The 19,263-nt window shown below is 40.6% G+C and overlaps 1 pseudogene; it reads left to right on the forward strand.

Moving 5' to 3' along the window:
- Positions 1-2,783: 2,783 nt before the first annotated feature.
- Positions 2,784-3,791, forward strand: LOC131409387 (ELAV-like protein 1; annotated as a pseudogene).
- The last annotated feature ends 15,472 nt before the right edge of the window (positions 3,792-19,263 follow it).

Below are 19,263 nucleotides of genomic sequence, written 5' to 3' on the forward strand. Positions count from 1 at the left end.
ACTTTTGATTCTGTTTTGTGTAATTATTTTAAGTTTTCTATTTTGTTGCCTATCAAACCTTTTGTGAAAATGACATGCCCAATAAGGTGATGCTAGCTCAGCACTTCAAGATGATCTCCAACCCCTATGACCTTGGAGAAATAGAAACTTTAGATGGGAAATGCCTAAGGGTTCTCTCTCCTAACTTTCCCTATTAATCAAATGTGGCCTAAATGGTTTCCAACCACTATACACTTTCCCTTTAACATGGGACACACAACCAGGAAAACTCGCTCCTGGCACCGAGGAACAAAAACACTATGTGCAGAGAACCTGACTCTTGATTAGTGATGCTTTCAGAGAAAGATCTTGATCAAAAGGAAAAAATGTGAAAATCAATAAAGAGAAACCTCATTTAAAGTGGAGTCAGGGGGCCAGAAGGGGGAGCTCCCACACAGTACCACTCGAGGTCAATTACAGCAATGATTTTCAATTACAGACTCCAACAAGAAGAATGGTCAACAGGAAAGAACTGTCAATTACAGGCCTGAACAGGAAAGATGTACATTGCATCTCCTGGAGGAAATTGGCTACCTCAGCAACTAAGCCAGTGAGAACCTGTCATTACCCTGAACACTCCCTTTCCTCCAATGGACTTTCATTCAAAACAGCCCCTCCCAACTTACTCCTTTTTCTCCATAAAATAACATTCTTCTCCTTTGCTTGCTGGATTTACCTGTGGTCTGCCAAAGCATGCCCATCCTGAATTGCAACTCTTTGGCTATTCCAAAATAAACTCATTCGGCAAGTAAAACAACTGGCCAATTTACTTTTTAAGTTGACAATATCTCCCAGTCCCAGATAAGGAAACTGAAGAACAAATAGGTAAAATGTCCCACTCCAGGTCACATGGCTGGTATGTGACAGCAAAGATTAGAACTCATATTACTGACTCCAAAATCTACACTCTGATTCTTGGCATCTGAAACCTCCATATTTATAAACACAATTCTTGTATTTGTATATTAATTTTGTATTTTTGTATGTTGTGTGTTTTATTTCATTTTCCCTTGTGTTCTTTTTCTATTGATATGTGTATCTCACTGCTCTTCACTGAGACAGAACCTAATACAGTCATGCGTTGCTTAACAACAGGGATACATTCTGAGAAACACATCGTTAGTTGATTTCATCACTGTGAAAACATTATAGAGTGTACTTACACAAACCTAGATGGTGTAGCCTACTACACACATAGGCTATATGGTACTAACCTTATGGGACCACTGTTGTATATGTGGTCCATCATTGACCAAAACATCATTATGCAGCACATGACTGTATAGAATAGCACATGTATGGGTGCTATGAGACTGAAGTCAGAGAATCTCAAAGGAGAGACAAAATTCAGGGGAACAGGCATGGGCCATTTTTAAAAAACTTTTTATTTGGAAAAAATTCTAATTTATAGAAAAGTTGAATAAGAATAGTAAAGAGCGCTGCTATTCCTATGGCCCACATTCACCTAGTTTTAGCATTTTGTTCCATTTGCTCTCTCTATACACATAAATCTTACACTTTTGCCTGAATGTTTGAGAGTAAGTTGCATACATCATTATCCATTACCCCTAAATATTTCAGTGAGTATATCTTAAGAACAAGAATATTCTGTTCCCTATCCCCAGTTATCAACTTTGGTAAATTGAACAGTAACATAGAATTTAATCTACTGTCTGTATTTCAGTTCTGGTGATTTAGCCAGTAATATCCTTTAGAGCATTCTTTTTCCTCCAGGTCAGGATCTAGTCTAGGATCTCATATTGTATTTAGTTATCATATTTCCTTAGTCTTGAGTCTATAAAAGATTTCTGTGCCTCATATGATATTCACATTGTTTGAAGAGTATAGCTGATAGACCATTTTTATAGCCCCTTCTCTCACCAAAAAAAATTCTCTTTCAGGAGCTGATCTTTGCTCAAAATCTGAAGGATGTTTTTACATATGGGAATCTTAGGACATTTAGGGCCACAAAGGACAGAATCAGGTCATAAATAAAAATACCAGAGATGATAGGATGTGTAGAGGGGATTTTCAGGGGGCTAGGGAGCTATCCTACAGTAAAGGCAGAGCAGATAAGGAAGGAGGGGGCTTGAAGTATAAATCCTTTGATGGTGGAGGACTTTGGAGAAGCTATTTTGCAAAAGAAAACAGGAAGGAGCCTATCACCTCTGGCAAGGCCTCAACACATGGATGTGTATCAATCAGGGTTAAACCAGAGAAGCAAACTAGTGGAAGATACATATTAAGAGATTTATTGCAAGGAATTTGCTTACACAACTGGGGGGCAGGGGTTAGCTAGGCAAGTATGAAATCCATAGAAGAGGCAGTCAGAATGGGCAGGCTGGAATTCCTGGGCACAGGTACTGTCCACAGGCAGAATTTTCTCCTCTCAGGGAAGTCTCAGTCCTGCCTTAAAGGGCTTTCAACTGATTGAATTAGGCCCACACAGATTATATAAAATAATATCCCTTATTTAAAGTTAACTGATTATGGACTTTGATCACATCTATAAAATACCTTCATAGAATATCTAGATTAGTGTTTGATTGAATAACTAGAGACTGTAGCCTAGCTGAGCTGACACAGCAACAAACCATCACAGAGGTCCAGGTTGCGGGCCAGAGCAGGTCGTGCATGCTGAGGAGGAGCCGCCACCACCACCGCCGCCACTACGGAGGCCAAGCGGAGCCCTTAGCATCGCGCCGCCACTGCCCGCCTGCCCTGGAGCAGCCCCGGGCCCGCCTGCCTGCATCCAGATTTTTTAAAAATACAATGTCTAATGGTTATGAAGACCACATGGTCAAAGACTGCAGGGATGATACTGGGAGAACGAATTTAATTGTCAACTACCTCCCTCAGAACATGACCCAGCGTGAGCTACGAAGTATGTTCAGCAGTATTGGTGAAGTTGAAGCTGCAAAACTTATTTGGGATAAAGTAGTAGGACAAAGCTTGGGCTATGGCTTTGTGAACTACGTGACTGCAAAGGACACAGAGAGAGCAGTAAACACGCGGAATGGCCTGCAGCTCCAGTCAAAACCATTAAGGTGTCCTCCACTCGCCAGAGCTCAGAGGTCATCAAAGACTCCAACTGGTACATCAGCAGACTCCCGAGGACCATGACCCAGAAGGACGTGGAGGACATGTTCTCTCAGTTTGGGCGAATCATCAACTCCCAGGTCCTTGTGGATCAGACCACAGATTTGTCCAGAGGGGTTGTGTTTATCTGGTTTGACAAATGGTCAGAAGCAGAAGAGGCAATTACCAGTTTCAATGGTCATAAACTCCCAGGTTCCTCTGAGCCCATTACAGTGAAGTTTTCAGCCAATCCCAACCAGAACAAAAATATGGCACTCCTCTCCCAGCTCTACCACTTGGCAGCTAGATGGTTTCGAGGCCCCCATCCATCACCAGGTGCAGAGATTCAGGTTCTCCCCTATGGGTGTAGATCGCATGAGTGGGCTGTCTGGTGTCAAGGTCCTGGGCAACGCTTCTTTGAGCTGGTGTATCTCATCTACAACACCCACCAACATGCTGATGAGGGAAACCTCCGGCAGATGTTCGGCCCCTTTGGCAGAGTTACTAATGTGAAAGTGATTCGCGACTTCAACATCAACAAGTGCAAAGTCTTTGGCTTTGTGACCGTGACAAACTATGAAGAAGCCACCATGACCATAGCAAGTCTGAACGGCTACCACCTGGGGGACAAAATCTTACGGGTTTCCTTCAAAACCAGCAAGTCCCACAAATAACTCGCTCATGGTTTTTTTATACAGAATAGCTAATTAAGAGTGAAGAAGTTGAGGGGCCGGCCGTGGCACAGCGGTTAAGTGCGCGTGCTCTGCTGCAGTGGCCCAGGTTCAGATCCCTGGCACGCACCGATGCACCGCTTGTCAAGCCATGCTGTGGCGGTGTCCCATATAAAGTGGAGGAAGATGGGCATGGATGTTAGCCCCGGGCTAGTCTTCCTCAGAAAAAAAAGAGAAGGATTGGCAACAGATGTTAGCTCAGGCCTAATCTTCCTCACAAAAAAAAAAAAGAGTGAACAAGTTGAAACTTTTTTGTTAGTGTACAACTCATTTTGCACCAATTTTCACAAGTGTTTGTCTTAGTCTAAATGAGAAGTGAAAAGGTTTTGATACTCTGGGACTGACATGTTCAAATGTTTGAAATCCCACAATGTTAGACCAATTTTAAGGTTCTTATTTCCTTTAAAATATATATTAAACAGAAATCTAAATAGACTGTCGACTAACCAGTCCCTCGGAATGGTGGTGAATCTGAAGCATGCTTTAACTTCTGAGACTGTCTAACACTTGTTTCATTTGCTGACGCCACAAACTGGATAACAACAACAAAAAAAATGAAATGACCTTTTAATTTTAGTCTTCAAACTAAAGATGTTAGACAGATGCTGAGTGTGTGTTTGCTCAACTGCTTCATCACTGTAAACGATTTTTGCTTTGATTGACAGGAAATGGCTTTCCCAAGCAGGTTCCACTGCCACTCCCTGCTCACTCAGCCCTAGGCTCTGCTGAGTGCTCCTGGCAGTGGCAGCAGGCCCGTCCAACATGGGCCACCATCGGGGAGGGGGGCCGCATGCGGGGCCGGGCCCGTTCCAGCAAGGGACACGAACGTGTTTCATAAGCCCAGGCACCAATGAGAACGGACCAAAGAGTTTCAGGGAAACTCCAGTATATTCCAGAGTTTATTAACTTCAGGATATTAAATGTAATCTCCATAGTAACTACAAAGAAAATAGCTATATAATATACAAAAAAGGAAATTAAAAAGGAATTTAAACATTTCACTAGAAAAAATCAAGTAAACACAAAAGAAGACAGTAATGCAGGAAGTGAGGGACAAAAAGCCATAAGGCATATAGAAAACAAATGGCAAAATTACAGAAGTAATCCCTCCTTATAAATAATTACTTTAAATGTAAATGGATTAAACCCTCCAATCAATACAGAAATTGGCAAAATGGATAAAAATCACATGAACCAACTATTTTCTGTCTATAGGACATCCACTTTAGATCTAAAGACACAAATAAATTGAAAGTGAAAGAATGGAAAGAGCTATTCCATGCAAATAATAACCAAAAGGGAACAAGCGTGGCTATATTAATATCAGACAAAATAGACTTTAAATCAAGAAAAGATTACAAGAGACAAAGAAGGACATTACATATTAATAAAAGGGTCAATAGAGCTAGAATATATAACAATTATAAACATTTACACACCTAATGACAGACCATCAAAATATATGAAGCAAAAACTGAAAGAACTAAAGGTAGAAATAGACAATTTTACATTAATAGTTGGAAACTTCAATAGCCCATTTTCAATAGTGGAAAGAACAACCAGACAGAAGATAAGTAAGGAAATAGAGAACTTAAACAACACAATTGACCAACTAGATCTACCAGACATATACAGAACACTCTACTCAACAACAACAGTATATACATTCTTCTCAAGTGCACATGGGACATTTTCTGGGACAGACCATATATTGGACCAGAAATTAAGTCACAATAGATTTAAAAAGATAAACATCATACAGAGTATTATCTCTAACCACAATGGGATGAAGCTAGAAATCAATAACAGAAGTAAAATTGGAAAACTCACAAATTTGTGGAAATTGAACAACACACTGTTAAACAACCAATGGGCCAAAGAAGTCACAAGGGAAATTCGAAAAGGCATAGAGACAAATGAAAATGAAAATACAACATACCAAAGCTTATGAGATACAGCAAAAGCAGTGCTAAGGGGGAAATGTATAGCTATAAACACTTACATTAAAAAACAAAATCTCAAATCAAAAACCTAACTTTACAATTTAAGGAACTAGAAAAAGAAGAAACTGAGCCCAAAGCTAGCAGAAGAAAAGAAATAATAAAGATTAGAGCACTGATAAACAAAATAGAGAATAGAAAAGTGATAAAGAAAATCAATGAAACTAAAGTTGATTCTTTGAAAAAAAATCAACAAAATTGACAAAATTTCAGCTAGATGGACTAAATAAAAAGGAGAGAGACTCAAATTATTAAATGAGAAATGAAAGTGGGCACATTAATACCACTTTTACAGAAATAAAAAAGATTATAAGAGAGTACAATAAGCAATTGTACACCAAAAAAATTGGATAACCTAGATGAAATGGATAAATTCCTAGAAACACAAAACCTACCAAGACTAAATCATGAAGATATAGAAAATGTGAATAGACCTATAACTAGTAAGGAGATTGAATCAGTAATCAAAAATCTTCCCAACAAAGAAAAGCCCTAGACCTGATGGCATCACTGGTGAATTCTACCAAACATTTAAAGAAGAATATCAACCCTTTGCAAATTTTTCCAAAAAATTGAGGAGGAAGGAACACTTCCCAACCCATTCTATGAGGCCAGCATTACCCTTATACCAAAGCCAGATAAAGACACTACAAGAAAAGAAAACTACAGACAAATATCCCTTATGAACAAGGATGAAAATCCTCAACAAAATACAAGCAAACTAAATTCCACAGCATATTAAAAGGATTATAAACCATAACCAAGTGGGATTTATTCTTGGAATGCAAGGATGGCTCAATATATGAAAATTGATCAATGTAATGCACCACATTAACAGAATGAAGGACTAAAAACCACATGATCATCTCAATTGACGCAGAAAAGGGATTTGACAAAATGCAACACCCTCTCATGATAAAAAACACTCAACAAGGGGCCGGCCCGGTGGTGCAAGCGGTTAGGTGCGCGCGCTCCGCTGTGGCGGCCCGGGGTTCGCTGGTTCGGATCCCGGGCGCGCACCGACGCACTGCTTGGTAGGCCATGCTGTGGCGGCGTCCCATATAAAGTGGAGGAAGATAGGCACAGATGTTAGCCCAGGGCCGTCTTCCTCAGCAAAAAAAGAGGAGGATTGGCGGATGTTAGCTCAGGGCTGATCTCCTCACAAAAAAAAAAAAAAAAAAAAAAAACACTCAACAAATTAGGAATAGAAGGAAACTACCTCAACATAATAAAATCCATATATGTAAGACCCACAGCAAACATCATATTCAATGGTGAAAGACTAAAAGCTTTTCCTCTAAGATCAGGAACAAGACAAAGATGCCCACTTTGACCACTTCTATTCAAGATAGTATCAGAAGTTCTAGCCAGAGCAATTAGGCAAGGAAAGGAAATAAAAAGCATCCAAATTGGAAAGGAAGAAGTAAAATTATCTGTTTTCAGATGACACGATCTTATATGTAGAAAACCTGCAAGATTCCACACACACAAAAAACTCTTAGAACTAATAAACAAATTCAACAAAGTTGCAAGATAAAAAAAAATCAACATGAAAAAATCAGTTGCAATTCCGTATGTTAATCATGAACAATCTGAAAAGGAAATTACAAAAACAATTCCATTTACAATAGCTTCAAAAGTAATAAAATCCTTAAAATTAACTTAATCAAGGTGAAAGTCTTGTGCAACGAAAACTATAAAACATTGCTGAACGAAATTAAAGAAGACATAAATAAATGGAAACATATCCCTTGTTCATGGAATACAAGATTTAATATTTTTAAGATGTCAGTACTACCCAAAGTGATCTACGGATTCAATGCAATCCATATCAAAATCCCAATGATGTTTTTTGCAGAAATAGAAAATCCCATCCAAAAGTTCATATGGAATATCAAGGTACCCCAAATAGCCAAAACAATTTTGAAAAAGAACAACATTGGAAATCTCAAGATTCCTGATTTCAAAATTTATTATAAAGCTACAGCAATCAAAACAGTGTGGTAGTGGCATAAAGAGAGACATATAGACCAATGGAATAGAATAGAGAGCCCAGAAATAAACTCTCACATATACGGTGAAATGATTTTGACAAGAGTGCCAGGACCATCCAATGGAGAAAGGACAATGCTTTCAACAAACGGTGCTGGGAAACTGGATATTCATGTACAAAACAATGAAGTTGGATCCTTATTTACACCATATACAAAAATTAACTCAAAATGGACCAAAGACCTAAATGTAAGAACCAAACTATCAAACTCTTCGAAGAAAACATAGGGGGAACACTTCATGACATTGCATTTTGCAATAATTTCTCAGATATGACACCAAAAGCTCAGGCAACAAATGAAAAAATAGATAAATTGGACTACATTAAAATTAAAAACTTCTATGCATCAAAAGATGCAATCAACTGAGTGAAAAGGCAACCCACAGAATGGGAGAAAATATTCACAAATGGTATATCTTATAAGGGGTTAATATCCAGAATAGATAAAAAATTACTACAACTCAACAACAAAAAATAAACAACTCAATTAATAAATGAGAAAAGGACATGAATAGACATTTCCCCAAAGAAGATATATAAATGGCCAAACAGCACGTGAAAAGATGTTCAGCATTACTTATCATTAGGGAAATGCAAATCAAAATCACAATGAGGTACTACCTCACACCGATTAGGATGGCTACTATCAAAACAAAAAACAGAAAATAACAAATGTTGGTGAAGATGCAGAGAAATTGGAACATTTTTACACTGCTGGTGGGAATGTAAAATGGTACAGCCACTATGGAAAACAGTAAAGAGGTTCCTCAAAAAATCAAAAATAGAATTACCATATGATCTAGCAATTCCACTTCTGGGTATATACTCAAAATAATTGAAAGCAGAGTCTCAAAGAGATATTTGTACAACTATGTTCATAGTAATATTATTCAGAGTAGCCAAACGGTGTGTGAAAATTAATAAGGGAAATCTCAAATAAATTGGCGTTGGGAAAGCCTCTAGAGGGAGCTCTCATGCCCTACTCGCCATCAATTACCCCAAACAGGAAGGCCTCAATTACAGACCCTAACAGGAAGAAGCATCAGTTACTGACCCCAACAGGAAGAGATATAGCTTGCACTCCCAAACAGCAAGTGCAACTACTTTACTACTCCAGCAGAAAGAAAGAAGACTTCCTTCTTGCCCAGCAACAAGCCCAGCCAATGGAAAATGCCACAGCTCAGTCAATGAGAAGCCACCATCACCTGAACTTTTATTTTCCTTGATGAACTTCCATTTTTTTCCTCGCTGATGCTTTCCTTTCCTTGTCTTGCCCTCCTTACCATAAAAGCCTTCTATGTTGTACAACCCCTTGGAGTATCTCTCTGCTTGCCAGATGAGATGCTGCCCAATTCATGAATCATTTAGTAAAGCCAATTAGATCTTCAAATTTACTCAGTTGAATTTTGTCTTTTAACAGGTGGAAGCAACCCAAGTTGCTTCCATTCATTGATGGATGAACACATAAACAAAACGTGGTATAAACATACAATGGAATATTACTCTGCCTTAAAAAGGAAATCCTATCACATGCTAAAACACGGATGAACACTGAAGACATGCTAATAAGCCAGTCACAAAAAGACAAATACTGTATGATTGTACTTATATAAAGCACCTACAGTAATGAAATTCATGGAGACAGAAAGCAGAATGGTAGTTGCCAGGGGCTAGGGTAGGGGAGAATTGGGAAGTTATTGTTTAATGGATATAGAGTTTCAGTTACGCAAGATGAAAAGAGTTCTGGAGGTGGGTAGTGGTGATGGCTGCACAACAATGTGACTAAATGCCACTTAGCAAAACACTTAAAAATGGTTAAGATGGTTAATTTTATGTTATATGTATTGTACCACAATTTTTAAAATTGGAAAAAAAAAGCCATGGTACCTGTCTCCCCTTTTGCCACCCATAAAGTATCTTTAATAGAGGCTACATTGCTCACTAAAGCTTTCTTTTGAGAGTGTATGTTTTGGGGGAGACCTGAAGGGGGAGGTTGAGTTCTATGTGTGGCTTTATGCAAGGCAAAAACAAAAGCCAGCATTGAAAATAGAAGAGATTCTGAGAGTTATATCCCTGCAAATTAACAAAAATTCCTGGGGAAACTCCAGAGTTTCAAGGCTATGGAATTGGTAGGATCAAAGCTAAGAATTTTAAGGGCTAAAGCTGAACCTAGCTCTGGTGATGTGGGAATAAACAGAAAATTATACTAAGACATATTATTATGTCTTAGTACACAGAAAGGTTGGAGTTGAAAAACAACAAGGCTCAGAGGAGGGTGAAGGGAGGCAGTTGGTCCAGGATGGGTGAGGGGATCTCCCAGACTGGAGTGTCATGAGAGGTGCTGAGGGTTCTCTTTCCTCTTCATGCCCCCTCCTCCAGCCTCAAGAACCCACTGTGACTGTCTCATAGGTCTGTGATGCAGGCCTGGAACTCTAGGCTAATGAGCATTCTCAGTGCCCAGTTGTCTAAGGCAGGCATGTATTTTTTCTAGATCATTTTTGATGTCAAGATCCTCTTTGTGTTTCTCTACTCCCTCCAGAGGAATCCATTTTTATCAGTATTTGTGAAAAATAGAGACATACATCAGATAAGGGATCCCTAGACCTAGGCTCCATTATACACTGACTCTTGTTTTGCCTGTTCCTCTTCCCCCATTACTAAATCATTTACAGAGAAAGATACCTCAGATGGATATTCTCAAGAAATATTAGAACATCATCCTTCTGGGGAAACAGCATAGATTGGGCCGGAGGTAGAGTGGCAACCAGGCTTCTATTCAAAGCTCACAGTCAAATCTAGAGGGCATATAGCCCTCTAGAGCCCTCATATAGAGGGCTCCAGAGAAATATCTCTGGCTTCTGAGGTCCTGGACTGGATAATTAAGAAGTTTCAGGATAGCTTCAGCAGAACAGAGTTCCACAATACTTGTTTTTCAGCTACTTTCCCATATGGAGTCTTGGTCTCTGGGTCAGGACTAATATGCAGAGCAATGCTGATCCTATAAAAGCCTCTGAGAAGATGCCAAAAACTCAGCTCTGGCCTCAGGGACCAGAATTGCACCTGATGCAGCAAAGTACACCTCTAGGACTGAGAATCCACACCTTTCTTAAGCAGAAGAAAACTGACTGAAAGATCATTGAGGATCACATATGGAAAGCAGTTTTTTATTTGAAATTTTCAAAGAAGAATCAATAGAAAATATTTTTATCCACTGTAAAAATGAATAACAGAGGAAGAAGACAGAGAAGCATGAATTCAATACAGAAAACATATTACTCATGAATAATGAATATCCTCTCTTGCCTAGAGAGAGGATAATATGATTCCCAGCTGTTCATTCTTTTTTCGTCTTTCAATATAAACACAGAGTGAAGAAAAGGGTACCCTTACTTGACCCTACACTCTTCATGCTATCAATCTCTCACCAAATTGACCCACCTCGTGGATCCCACCAAAAATTATTCACCTGGCATCCTCCACTTCCAAAGTGCCCTACTCTACCACTGCCAGAGTCCACCTTGACTCTCAGTCTGTTTGGACTTCCTTCCTACTGAACACCATTTTAAGGAGCTCATCCCCAGCTATCACCTACTGGTTGGCCTCTTCTCTGTTAACATTCTCAGGCATGGACCACTGACACCTGCCTGTTTTGCCTTCCCCTGGCAGCCAGCATCTGCTAAGGACTTGTTTCTCCCCACCTCTTCACACTGTGTTCTCCAGCAAGAACTTTTTTCACTTCAACTTCCTCTGGGAAGACCCTATAATCATGCATATGGAGTCTAGCAGCATCTTTTTCTTCACCCTTTATGTCTTTAGGAGCCTCTGAAGATACAAGTTATAGAGAGTGGATTTCCAAATTTGGGATGAGAAAGGAAAAAAAAAGAGGAATCATTTGTAAATTCTGGAAATAGCTTAGAATCACTTGCTGAGGCGCAGGACACTACAGCACCCCCACCCCGCCCCATGCCAACTGTTCTGGAGCACTGGAGGCAAACCCAAGCAGCTGCTCAGTCAGCACAAGCTCCCATTTCTCAAAACCCTGGGGAACCATGTTCAACAGAATGGAGCTGGCTTTTCTGGAATCTCCTCACTAGGAACAAATCCCTGATGGCTGCAGTCCTGGTCTTTGGTAGCTGTTCCCTATTAGCAGGTCCTCCTGTCTCATTCAATGGAATATCTAATGCCCCTACCCCTCAAAACCACATGCAGGTTGGAGTGATGTCAGCATCATGGCGGAGTGAGCTTCCCCCATTGAACTCTCCCCCTCTAAGACACAACAAAAAGGACATTCAGATTCCAACAGAAGCTATTCACACAACACAGGGGATGTCTGAGGCACCCGGGCAGCCATACACTTGAGGGCTGAGGTGCTGGAATCCCCAGAGTAAGTGGAAGGTGGTAAGAGGAGCTCCCTTCCTTCCCCAAGGACTGTGACCCTGAGACTGAGACCACGTGGCTCTCAGGGTGGGGGGTGCTCTCTGCAGGAAAACCAGCACTCTCCAAGACCCCTCACAGCCCGTGGGGAATCCCCCTATGGAGGGAGTGGAACTGTTGCAAGGGTACTTTCAACAAGCTAGTCCCTCAGGAGAGCAGAGAGCAACAGTGAGGCAAGAGACCTCTGAGATCACAGAGGTGAAAGTAAGTGCCCCTCCCCTACCAAGCCCGCCTGCTTGCCCACTCGGCACTTCAGCACAGCGGCAGCCTCGGCACCGCAGCACTTCAGCTCAGCCCTGGCCCCAGAGGCAGTGGCCCCCAGGCACCCAGGCCCCACCAGCAGCAGCAGTGCGACCACGCCCTGCCCCCAGAGGCAGGGGCCCCCAAGCGCCCAGGCCCCACCAGAGGCAGGGCATGCCCACACCCCTGTACCAGAGGCGGCAGCAGCTCAGGCCCCAGCCGCCACAGCCTCAGCTGCTCTGGCTGGACCATGCCATGGCCGCAGCTGCTTGGGCTCACTGTGCCCTGGCCCCAGCTGCATCAGCTTGACTGTGCCCCCACCCCCAGCTCCTTTGGCTTGACCTGCAGCTGCTTCAGCTTGGCTGTGCTCAGGCTCTAGCTGACTTGGCGCCAGCAACTTTGGCCCAGCCACACTCCAATTCCAGCAACTTCAGCCCAGCCACACTCCAGTTCCAGCTTCTTCAGCCCAGCAGCGCTCCAGATCCTGCTTATTCAGCCCAGCCGTGCTTCAGCTGCAGCTGCTTCAACCCACATGCACCTGAGCCCCAGCTGCTTTGGCCTAGCTGCGCTCCAGTCCCAGCTGTTCCCACAATCCAGCTCCAGCTGTTCCCATGCTTCACCCCCCAGCTGCCTCCGCTCAGCCATGCTTCAGATCAGCCATGCCTCAGCTCAGCTGGGGGCAGACCAGAGCACCCACGGATTGAGGTGGGCCAGAATACACAGCCCTTGACACCCCCCCCAGCGGCGGCAAGAGGAACTGCGACCATATATTTTCACTATGAGGAAAAATAAGCCAACACCGACAGGCACTAGGCAAAAATATACTAAATCTCCAGAACAAAAGGAAAATGACAAGCACCCAGAAGTCAACCCGGAAAGCACAGAAATGTATAACCTTAATGACAGAGAATTCAAAATAGCCATCATAAAAAAGCTTAATGAAATACAAGAAAACACAGATAGACAATTCTATGAAATCAGGAGTTTCTTCACAAAAGAGATTGAAACTATAAAGAAAAACTGATCAGAAATCTTAGAGATGAAAAACACAATGGAGGACATAAAGACAAATCTAGAAGCCTTAAGCATCAGGGCTGATAATATGGAGGAAAGAATTAGCAATATTGAGAACAGCAATGCAGAAATGCTCCAGATGGAGGAGGAAAGAGAACTAAGACTAAAAAGAAATGAAGAAACTCTCTGAGAAATATCCGACTCAATTAGGAAATCCAACATAAGGATTATAAGTATTCAAGAGGCAGAAGAGAGGGAAAAAGGAGCAGAGAACTTGTTCAAAGAAGTAACAGCTGAGAACTACGCAAACCTGGGGAAGGAGCTGGAAATACCAGTGAATGAAATCAACAGATCTCCTAAATATATCAGCATGAAAAGACCCTCTCCAAGGCATATAGTAGTAAAGCTGGCAAAAGTAAACAACAAAGGAAAAATATTAAAGGCTGCTAGACAAACAAAATAACATACAAAGGATTTTCTATCAGGCTCTCAGCTGATTTCTCGACAGAAACTTTACAGGCTAGGAGAGAGTGGAATGATATATTCAAAATTCTGAAGGACAAAAACTTTCAGCCAAGAATACTCTATCCAGTGAAAATGTCCTTTACATATGATGGAGAAATAATAACTATCCCAGATAAACAAAAGCTAAGGGAGTTCACTGCCACAAGACCTCCACTACAAAAATTGCTCAAGAAGGCCCTCATGCCTGAGAAAAAAAGGACAAAGGGGATTCAAAGTTTTGAACAAGGAGGAAAATAGGTCGACAAAAAAATTGCAGCTCTCCATCAAAATAGATTAGCAAACACTTAATTATAAAATCAAAGATCAATGCAAGGTAAGCACCAAAACAAATATAACCTCATCATGTGAATTACAAACTCACAACACAAGAAGGAATATGATGTGACAACAATAACTTAGAAGGGGAAGAAGGAAGGGATCGAATCAACTTAGTCTAAGGGAATAAGAGGCCATCAAAAAATGGACTATCACACCCATGAGGTTTTTTATACAAACCTCATGGAAACCACTAACCAAATATTCAGAACAGAGTCACACACAATAAAGAAAGAGAAAACTCGGGCCGGCCCCGTGGCGCAGAGGTTAAGTGCGTGCGCTGCGCTGCTGGCGGCCCAGGTTTGGATCCCGGGCGTGCACCAACGCAGCGCTTCTCTGGCTATGCTGAGGCCACATCCCACATACAGCAACTAGAAGGATGTGCAACTATGACATACAACTATCTACTGGGGTTTTGGGGTAAAAAAAAAAAAAAGAAAGAAAGAAAGAGAAAACTAAGAGAATCCCCATACAGAACTACCAAACTGAATTGGTAGTCCGAAATACATGGGACGAGAAACAAAAGAAATGCAAAAGAACCAGAAAAAGAGCGATAAAATAGCAACAATAAGCCCCCATATATCAATAATTACCCTAAATGTAAATGGACTGAACTCTCCAATCAAAAGACACAGAGTAGTGAGATGGATTAAAAAACAAGACCCAACAATACGCTGCCTCCAGGAAACACATCTCAGCTCTAAAGACAAACACAGGCTCAGAGTGAAAGGATGGAAGACAATACTCCAAGCTAATGGCAAACAAAAGAAAGCAGATGTTGCCAGACTTATATCAGACAAAGTAGACTTCAAGATAAAACAGGTAATGAGAGACAGAGAGGAGCAATATATAATGATAAAAGGGACACTCCACCAAGAAGACATATCACTTTTAAATATATATGCACCCAACACAGGAGCACCAAGGTACATAAAGCAACTATTAACTAACCTAAAAGGAGATATTAACAACAACACAATAAGAGTAGGGGATCTTAACATCCCACTTTCATCAATGGATAGATCATCCACACAGAAAGTCAATAAGGAAATAATGGACTTAGACTAAAAACTTGATGAGATGGACTTAATAGATATATATAGAGCACTCCATCCAAATACAGCAGATGACATATTCTTCTCAAGTACACATGGAATATGCTCAAGGGTAGACTATACGTTGGGAAACAAGGCAGGCTTATATAAATTTAAGAAGACTGAAATCATAAAAGCACCTTTCCAACCATAACACCATGAAGCTAGAAATCAAGTACAAGCAAAAAACTGGGAAAGTGACAAAGATGTGGAGACTTGACAACATGCTACTAAACAGCCAATGGATCATCGGTGAAATAAAGGGAGAAATCAAATCATATCTTGAGACAAATGAAAATGAAAATACACCATACTAACTCATATGGGATGCAGCAAAAGCAGTCCTGAGAGGGAAGCTCATAGCAATACAGGCCCACCTTAACAAATAAGAAAAAGCCCAAATAAGCAACCTCAAACTATGCCTAACAGAATTAGAAAAAGAAGAACAACAAAGCCTAAAGTCAGTAGAAGGAGGGAAATAATAAAAATCAGAGCAGAAATAAATGAAACTGAAATAAAAAAAAAAAACAGTAGAAAGGATCAATGGAACAAAGAGCTGGTTCGTTGAGAAGATAAACAAAATTGACAAACTCTTAGCCAGACTCACCAAGAAAAAAAGAGAGAAGGCTTAAATAAATAAAATTAGAAATGAAAAAGGATAAATTACAACAGATACCACAGAAATACAAAAGATTATAAGAGAATACTATGAAAAATTATATGCCACCAAATTGCACAATCTAGAAGAAATGGATAAATTCTTAGACTCATACAACCTCCCAAAACTGAATCAAGAAGAAATAGAGACCCTGAATAGACCAATCACAAGTAAAGAGATTGAAACAGTAATCAAAAATCTCCCAAAAAATAAAAGTCCACTACCAGATGGCTTCTTTGGAGAATTTTACCAAACATTCAAAGAAGATTTAATACCTATCCTTCTCAAACTATTCCAAAAAATAGAGGAAGATGGAATACTTCCCAACACATTCTATGAGGCCAACATCACCCTGATATCAAAGCCAGGCAAAGACAATACTAAGAAGGAAAACTACAGACGAATATCCCTAATGAACATAGATGCAAAAATCCTCAACAAAATATTGGCAAACCGAATATAGCAATACATTAAAAAGATCACACACTATGATCAAGTGGGATTTATATCAGGGACACAGGGATGGTTCAACACCCGCAAATCAATCAATGTGATACACCACATTAACAAAATGAGGAATAAAAACCATATGATCATCTTAACAGATGCAGAGAAGGATTTGACAAGATCCAACACCAATTCATGATAAAAACTCTTAATAAAATGGGTATAGAAGGAAAATACCTAGGCGCAAGTGGTTAAGTGCGCGCGATCTGCTGTGGCGGCCCGGGGTTCGCCGGTTCGGATCCTGGGCACACACCGACGCACCGCTTGGCAAGCCATGCTGTGGCAGCATCCCATATAAAGTGGAGGAAGATGGGCATGGATGTTAGCCCAGGGCCGGTCTTCCTCAGCAAAAAAAAGAGGAGGATTGGCAGATGTTAGCACAGGGCTGATCTTCCTCACAAAAAAAATAAAAGAAAAAAACAGCCAGCCTGGTAGCGCAAGTGGTTAAGTGCGTGTGCTCCGCTGCGGCAGCCCGGGGTTCACTGGTTTGGATCCCGGGCGCGCACCGACACACCACTTGCCAAGCCATGCTGTGGCGGCGTCCCATATAAAGTGGAGGAAGATGGGCATGGATGTTAGCCCAGGGCCAGTCTTCCTCAGCAAAAAAAAAAAAAGAAAAAGAAGAGGAGGATTGGCAGATGTTAGCTCCGGGCCAATCTTCCTCACAAAAACAAAAACAAAACAAAACAAAAAAAAGAACGAAAGTACTTAACATAATAAAGGCCATATATGACAAACCCACAACCAACATCATACTCAACAGGGAAAAACTGAAAGCCATCCCTCTGAAAATAGGAACAAGACAAGGGTGCCCACTCTCACCACTCTTAGTCAACACAGTACTGGAGGTTCTGGCCAGAGCAATTAGGCAAGAAAAAGGAATAAAAGGAATCCAAATAGGCAACAAAGAAGTGAAACTTTCGCTGTTTGCAGATGACATGATTTTACATATAGAAAAGCCTAAAGAATCCATTGGAAAACTATTAGAAATAATCAAAAACTACAGCCAAGTGGCAGGGTACAAAATCAACTTACAAACATCAGTTGCATTTCTATATACCAACAACGAACTAACAGAAAGAAAACTCAAGAAGACAATCCCATTTACAATTACAACAAAAGAATAAAATATCTAGGAATAAATTTAACCAAGGAAGTGCAAGACCTATACAATGAAAACTACAAGACATTATTGAGCGAAATCAATGATGACACAAAGAAATGGAAAAATAGTCCATGCACTTGGATTGGAAGAATAAACCCAGTTAAAGTGTCCATACTACCTAAAGCAATCTACAGATTCAATGCAATCCCAAGCAGAATCCCAAGGATGTTTTTCACGGAAATAGAACAAAGAATTCTAAAATTCATATGGAGCAACAAAAGACGCCATATAGCTAAAGCAATCCTGAAAAAGAAGAACAAGGCTGGAGGCATCACAATCCCTGACTTCAAAACATACTACAAAGCGATAGTAAGTGAAACAGCATGGTACTGGTACAAAAACAGACACACACATCAATGGAACAGAACTGAAAGCCCAGAAATAAAACCTCACATCTATGCGCAGCTAATCTTTGACAAAGGAGCTAAAAACGTACAATGGAGAAAGGAAAGTCTCTTCAATAAATGGTGCTGGGAAAACTGGACAGCCACTTGCAAAAGAATGAAAGTAGACCATCTGCTTTCGCCATTCACAAAAATTAACTCAAAACGGATCAAAGACCTGAAGGTGTGACCTGAAACTATAACTCCCAGAGGAAAATATAGGTAGTACACTATTCGTCATTGGCCATAAAGGGATCTTTTCGAATTCCATGTCTACTCAGACAAGGGAAACAAAAGAAAAAATAAATAAGTGGGACTTCATCAGACTAAAGAGCTTCTACAAGGCAAATGAAACCAGGATCAAAATGAGTAGGCAACCCACCAGCTGGGAAAAAATATTTGCAAACCATATATCCAACAAGGGATTAATCTCCGTAGTATATAAAGAACTCACACAACTGAACAACAAAAAACAAACAACCCTATCAAAAAATGGGCAGAGTAAATGAACAGACACTTCTGCAAAGAAGATATACAGATGGCCAAAGGCACATGAAAAGATGCTCACCATCACTAATCATCAGAGAAATGCAAATCAAAACCACACTAAGATATCATCTTACACCCATTAGAATGGCTATAATCACCAAGACAAAAAAAAACAACAAATGCTGGAGAGGCTGTGGAGAAACAGGAACCCTTTCTAATTCACTGCTGGTGGGAATGCAAACTGGTGCAGCCTCTATGGAAAACAGTATGGAGATTCCTCAAAAAATTAAAAATTAAAAATAGCTTATGATCCAGCTATCCCACTACTGGGTATCTACCCAACAAACCTGAAATCAACAATCCAAAGAAGCTTGTGCACCCCTATGTTCATCGCAGCATTATTCACTATAGCCAAGACACGGAAGCAACCCAAGTGTCCCTCGACTGATGACTGGATAAAGAAGATGTGGTATATATATACCATGGAATACTACTCAGCCATAAAAAAAAGACAAAATCATCCCATTTGCAACAACAT

The sequence above is a fragment of the Diceros bicornis genome, chromosome 1 (genome assembly GCF_020826845.1).
Source record: "Diceros bicornis minor isolate mBicDic1 chromosome 1, mDicBic1.mat.cur, whole genome shotgun sequence".
NCBI classification, from domain to species: domain Eukaryota; kingdom Metazoa; phylum Chordata; class Mammalia; order Perissodactyla; family Rhinocerotidae; genus Diceros; species Diceros bicornis.